Source organism: Bison bison, unplaced genomic scaffold, assembly GCF_000754665.1.
Source record: "Bison bison bison isolate TAMUID 2011002044 unplaced genomic scaffold, Bison_UMD1.0 scf7180017864029, whole genome shotgun sequence".
NCBI classification, from domain to species: domain Eukaryota; kingdom Metazoa; phylum Chordata; class Mammalia; order Artiodactyla; family Bovidae; genus Bison; species Bison bison.
The window spans coordinates 2,689,263-2,695,905 of NW_011494601.1; the positions used below are offsets into that span (position 1 = coordinate 2,689,263).

A 6,643-nucleotide genomic window follows, 5' to 3' on the forward strand; every position below is an offset into this window, starting at 1 on the left:
TGACTAATCCCACCGTACCCTGCTTGCCACCTTGGCTCTCACTTCTCCAGGAGCCGACCCCCACCCCAGCCACTCCCCCACCTCCCCAGTCTCCTCTCTAGTACCAGCAGTACCCACCTTGCTCAATGACATCTCCCCAGGAGGCCCCAGTCATCAGAAGCAAGACCCCATGCCCGGCCCGTCACATCAGAAGTGCTCAGTAATAGCTTTCTATTAGTTGCCATGGCACAGATGGAGAGTGAGGTCCAGCAGACCCCAGGGAGGGGAGCCGGGGCACAAGCTCGAGAAGGACCCGCCAGGGTCCCAGTCCCCGGGAGTGCTGGGCTGGGGCAGCCTATGCCCTGCAGCCCGTCCTTCGCTGACTTTTCTAGCACCTCTCACAGAGAGAAAATCCCAGAAGCGGCCCCAGAAAGAGAAGAAGCACCGAGCACCCATGTCTGTGCTACCACCTCTGCCCACGGCATTCCGACTGGGCTGAGGTCGGCAAGGCAGCAGGGGAAGCGGGTTCTGGAAGAGCGTGGCTTGCTAGGAAAGCACCGCATGCCTCTGACTTGCACCTTCATCACAGGAAGTCAGCAGAAGACCAACGCGCTCACTCACGCCTGGAGACACCTGAACCCTAGCAGAGCAGCCAGCTTAGGCCCTGGAGGTCAGACGTCCAGGAAAAGGCACAGGCCTGCAGGACAGAGGAGCAGAGGGCCCCGGGTTTGAGGGAGTGGGGGGTCTGAGCCTCGTGTACTGCTCCTTGCCGGGCAGGGCTCTCGGTCACGTTGGTCAAGTCAGGTCAGACTGAAGGGAGGTGTCACTGACTGCCCATGCTTGCTCCTCCCTTGCCCCTGGCTTCCTTCCTGTCTCTGTTCAGAGGTCACCTCACTGGAGCTGCTGCCCTGACCTCCTGGGGAACAGCAACTCCGCCCCTGTTCCCTTTTCCTCTCACTCTCGTCTGTTTTTTTTGGTACCCTGGGTACAAGTCCTGCCCCTCCCTGGTTCGGGGACCCAGTGCGAACTTCCAAGGCTATCTGTACTCAGTCTCCTCATCTGTTAAATGGGCGTAAGAACAACACCTACCCCCACTCCCATTCTATTCGGTCTTCAAACTGCAGGTCATGACACATGAAGTGTGGTGTGACATTGAACCAGCATGAGGGGGAAAACGGAGGGAATAAAATAGGAAGCTATCCAGTGTGAGCACAGAGTAAGGAGGAATATCACCCTTCGAACTGACTTCCTGGTGTTACACATGAGCACACACGCACCCTGGATCATGGGGTAAATCTGCGCGTTGCTGAAATTCTCAGGTGTGTGTGTTAATTTGCTTCAGTCACGTCTGACTCTCTGCGACCCTGGGGGCCACAGCCCTCCAGGCTCCTCTGTCCATGGGATTCTCCAGACAAGATTACTAGAGTGGGTTGCCATGCCTTCCTCCAGGGAATCTTTCTGACCCAGGGATGGAATTCAGCCTCTTATGTCTCCTGCATTAGCAGGCGGGTTCTTTACCACTAGCACCACTTGGGAGCCCGCTGGTCTCAGGCAGGTAAGTCCGAACACAAGCCTCCGTGGCCAAAGTCTGATGATGTGGCTCTAAGAGGAGACTGCAAACAAAAAGTCTTTCTTAACTGGAAAGTGACACTAAGTGACTTCAGCATTACTCATGATTTCTGAGAGGAAAACAGTGGGCCTAGAACTGGGGGGTGAGGAGCTCTCCTCAGGGAACCAGTCCGTCTGCCTGCCTTCTCCCTCTGCAGCCCAGATGTGATGTGGGTCAGCGGAAAGGAAGTGAGGCCCAGATGCACAGGCCAAAGGTGACCGACAGCTCACACTCTCTACACCTGGGGGTGCTGCTGGGGGGCCTGAGAGCCTGGGCAGGATGGAGAAGCACAGGAGAACAAGCAGAGCCTGCTCCTCGGCACAGCTGGGCTGGAAGCAGCCCTGCCCTCCCAGGAGGTCGCTGGGGATCCCAGCGTAGCACCCAGTCCCAGGGCTGCCGTTCCAGTCTCACAGGGAGGCCGCACAGGCTACAGTTTTAAACAACAAAGAGGAGACCCCTGGATACCCTGCCTCCTGTGGAGCCCTTACCCTACATGCGCCTGGACTAAACTAAATGGAGCGGAGCCCAGGCCGAAGTCCGTCCTCTCTCCCCAGAATTCCTGCCCCACAAACTCCCACCAGCCCTCCAGGCTGAATCTGCTTGTGGCCGAGGTTCTTACCCAGCAGTCAGGAAGCAGGGCCCCTGGGAGCTCCCCACGAGCCACCAGCTGCTGCCTCACCACCTCAAGCGGGGAGGCCCCGGCTCAGCGGGATACAGGCCTGTGAACAAGCTCCCAACTGCCCTGCAGCTTGTGGGTGGGCCTTGTGGGCGGAGACCGGCTCCTTCCTGTTTTGTCCCCTCCACCCCAGGCTTAGTGAGAAGCAAACTTAACCCGGGTTCCCAAAGTGGGCATCCCACTGTCTGGCTGGAGGGTTCACCCCAGAGCCCAGATGCAGACCCAGTGTGTGTGGGGGACATGTATGTGTGTGTGCACACAGAGGGGCCCCGCTGGCATGTGCGTGCGTGGAGGAGGAGACGGGCACCCGCATGTAGGGGTGGTCTCGGGGACTTGCTCGCCCCCACTCGCACCTGCTGCAGAAGCAGAAGTGGCAGGCGCACCGACACGGCTGTGACTCATCTCCTGGGGAGACGGCGCCCGCTGGCGCGGGGGAGCTGCTCGCCCCCACAGGCCCATGGTGGCAGTCAGCCCTGCCGACGACGCCTCTGCCCAGACTCAGACACTGCTGTCGGGGGAGGGGAGGAGGCCCGCTTGGCTCCCGGAGCCCCAGCATGAAGGTCAAGCCAGGCTCCTGGGTCCAACCAGGGTGGGAGGGGCTCAGGGCAATGAAGAGGAGGTCAAGGGGTCTGGGAGTGCCCTGAGGCCGTGTCCCTCCTCCGCAAGCACTATTTCACCAGCATGCATGCTCAGCCCGGGTCGGAGGTCCCTGGCATTTCAGAGCTGCTCTCCTCCTGTCCACAGCTGATCTCAGTTCAGAGGGAGGCCCCCCAGGATCTGAGAACCCACTCTAAGTAGTCCTGCCCAGCTCTGCGCACCTCCAATCCGGCATGGCCTGGTCTCAGGCCATAAGCCACAGTCCTGACCAGCCAAACCTGCCCCACCTGCAGAGGCACCGACGCCAGAAGCCCTAGGAACCTCAGCAGCGTTCTACCTGCCGAGCAGCTCCCGACCTAGCGCAGCCACTCCCCTGCCCCTGGGCCTCCAGGTGTAGGCCTGGGGTGCTCCATCCTTGCCTTGAAACGTGTCACTCACCTTTAGTCTCTTCCTCCAAAGGCCGCCTCTAGCAGGAAGCCCTCACCACATCCACGGACCTGAGCTCCACTTGCTCCTCATATGCTTGGGGCCCGAGTACCTCCCTGCCCTTTTCCTTCTGCCCCAGGAGCCCTGAGTTCTCCGGCTACCTGCGCCTGGCATGGTGTCTTCACACACCTGCAGGGCTCAGAAAGCCTCTACTAACCAAAATGCCAAAGAGAAACACCACCCCTCTGTGCCAGCCCCCAGAGCGATGTCTGAGGATCAATGAATGCATTCTCTCATTCAGCCCAACTGCTGACCACCTACAGTGCGCTTGTGACCCCATGGGCACTGCCACTCAGGAAGGGAGAGGCCCTACCCTCCAGGGAGGGGGACAGAGGAAAGCTAATGAAGTGGCTACACTCTCCCCATGCCCCCGCGTCCACTGAGGCCACCCCTCACCACGCCCAGGGATAAGAATAGCCCCTCTCTCAGAGGCGGTCATGAGGATTTAGTGAGCTCACATGGGTAAGGCAAGGCCCAGCACACCTCCTGCAGCCTGAAATTACTGGCTGCTAGTATCGTTATTATGATTCACTGAGAGGCTTTTACATGCAAGGAACTGTGTGAAGGGACTTTCATCCAAGAACTCATGTGATCCCTTGAAGTGGGCTCAGCAGATGCCTCTCATAGGATCTGAGGCTCCCAGTCTCACAGGGCTAATTGAGGGCAAGGCGGACAGTGGGTCTGGCCAATGCTAAAGGAAATCAACCCTGAATATTCATCGGAAAGACTGATGCTGAAGCTTCAATACTTTGGCTACCTGATGCAAAGAACTGACTCACTGGAAAAGACCCTGATGCTGGGAAAGATTGAAGGCAGGAGGAGAAGGCGACGACAGAGGATGAGATGGTTGGATGGCATCACTGACTCGATAGATGTGAGATTGAGCAAACTCCAGGAGATGGTGAAGGACAGGTAAGCCTGGGGTGCTACCGTTCATTGGTGGCAAAGAGTCGGATCCGATTTAACTGAACACCAACATGGAGCTCAGAGTCCAGTAAGGTGGCACTTCCCTTTACAAAGATGGCAATGATGCAAGCAAGCACACATTACAAAGGCGATCCAGAAGTCCATGAGAACTCCAAGAAGGGGCAGAGCTTCCCAAAAATTCCTGGGGAAGTTGTCTTTCAGAAGCCACCCAGTGAGGCCATACAGGGGACATAAAGTTATGCTTCAAAGACTGGCTGCAGACGAAACCCAAACAGTGTCCCAGGAAAAAACACTTTAATACATCACTAGCTTTGGCCTCGACTGAGTGTATTGGCAGATATTCAAGGGCTCTGACTAAACTTTTTTTAGCTAATGTTCAAATGGCAGAGGGAGGCCTCTCAGCCCAGTGGTTAACTAGGCTCTGAGCTTAAGATTCTTTGAGGTCAAACCTTGACTATGGTTGGCCACTGATGATTCCTGAGAATCATCTGAGAATGATTCTGAGTAACCTGAGAAATGTTACTTAAGTCAGCCTCAATGTTCTCATCTGTAAAGTGGGACTAATACTCTCTTAGGATGAAACATGCAAATACAGGTAACGTTTAGCCCACTGCCTCGCAGTCAGTCGCTGCTCAGCGGTACCTAGACCTTTCTCTCCATTTCTCCAGCTCAAATGGGATCAAAGTACTCAGATGTATTTGATGATACAATGATGGTGCTTAGAAGTTTTGCAAATAGGCTATCAATGGGAGGGGGTGTTATTATCATTCCTGCCTGCTGAACCTGTGTTCCAAGCCTCCAAGGCCTTCCTCAGGGTGCCTCTGCCTTTCTCGATCTAGCAAACTCCTATCCATACTTTGAAGCCCAGCCTGGATGTTTCCTTCTGTGACTCTCCAATGCAGAACACCAACGGCATTTTCCCCTATTCCTTCAGCACTTTTTTTTTTTTAAATATATTTTACAAAAAGCTCTTCACACTGCAGTTACAGCAGACAGTTTATCTGTCTGTTTGCCAGCCCCATGGGCACTGACCAATGTTTGCTAAATTTGAGAAAATGAGTAAAGAGGGAACTATGACCGTCAGTTCTTGGGCACCTCCTGTGAAAGTATCTACACAGACATTCAAGGAGGGAAGAAGAAGGGAGGAGGGCTGAGTTATTTCTTCCCTTGCACTTCTAACAGCCACTTTATTTGGAGGAAATAACAAATTCCTATTAAGGGTATTGTCAGACCCTAATTCATTTCCCTGATCTGGCTATATCGGTCCCATCTCTGCGCAAGGCTGTAACATTACCACTAATGAAACACCAAGCCAGTGAGGAGCTGAAGCTCCCACCCTCTTTAATTTAGGGGAACCATTAACAGCGCTCTCCATCATCACAATTACTGGGGACCACTTCCTTCCCTCCCTGCGGTGAAACTCGGAGAGGAACTTGTGCAGCTAACTGCGTACTAGAGGGTTTTAAATTTTTTCCAGAGGAAGGAGGAAAGGAAAAGATCCTTGCATCTTGGCAGTCTGAAACTGATGAAGCAGGATTTATAGATCCTCCAACCTCCCTTTCATTGCTTCTTTTTTCCTGGGGGTAAGAGGGGGATCTATAACAAACTGAGCTTTTGGTGTGGCTGTGCAAAAAAAGAGCTAAAAATGAAAGCGGTGAAGGCGGTGTGATGGTACCAAGGAGAGACAAGCACCGGGGTCAGCTTTACTAGATCCCTTCTTTGTTAGCTGGCCGTGAATGAGGACATTTGAGTCTGGTGGCACCCGGCTGAGGGTTCAGAGAAAAAAGACTAGTCCGTGGAGCGACCTGTGCCCAGGCATGGTGACAAGCGTGTTGTTAAGTCCTGTGCGGTGGTTGTTCCATTTTTACACATGAGGAAACTGAGGCAGAGAGAGAGGTTACAGAACAGCCCAAAGTGTCCCACCTAGGAGACAGCAGGGCTGAAACTAGAGGCCCAGCAGCTTGGCTCCAGGGCGTGTATGCCACCTGCTGCACAGACAGCAGCCCTGGGCCTGCCCAGGGCCAAGGGGAGCCCCAAGGCCCCTCTCAAGAAACCCCTCCAGGAGCTGCAAACCCCTCACCTGGAAGAGGAAGGGTGGCACCCCTTGGTCTTGGAGGCTTCCCCAGCTCTGGTGGACTTTGATTGTAATCAAATTAAGAGTGTAAACAAGATTTATTAGGCTTTCAATTACCTTCATGACACTGATTTGCATAAGGACAATGTGTTAATCACAATGGCTTTTTGAGTCACTCATTAAAAATCTAGAAGAAGGCAGAAATCTTTGCAGGCATCATGTCTGGGTCACCGCAGGGACTATTAAGGGATCCTGCTGCCTGGCCCCCCAGGCCTGAGGCCCCAGCTGCCCTGGA

General features: G+C 54.6%; 1 protein-coding gene across 8 annotated transcripts in view; it reads right to left on the bottom strand.

Annotated features, from left to right (window-relative positions):
• The window catches only part of ZMIZ1 (zinc finger, MIZ-type containing 1), a 216,823-nt gene that overhangs the window by 27,159 nt on the left and 183,021 nt on the right, over positions 1 to 6,643 (bottom strand). The window contains exon 1 of one of the 8 annotated variants that reach the window (XM_010834174.1): positions 2,208 to 4,108. The exons of the other annotated variants lie outside the window; for them this stretch is intronic. The gene's annotated coding sequence lies outside the window, so the exon portion shown is untranslated. Of the gene's footprint in view, positions 1 to 2,207; positions 4,109 to 6,643 lie in introns of those variants that run through there. 8 annotated transcript variants of the gene reach the window in all.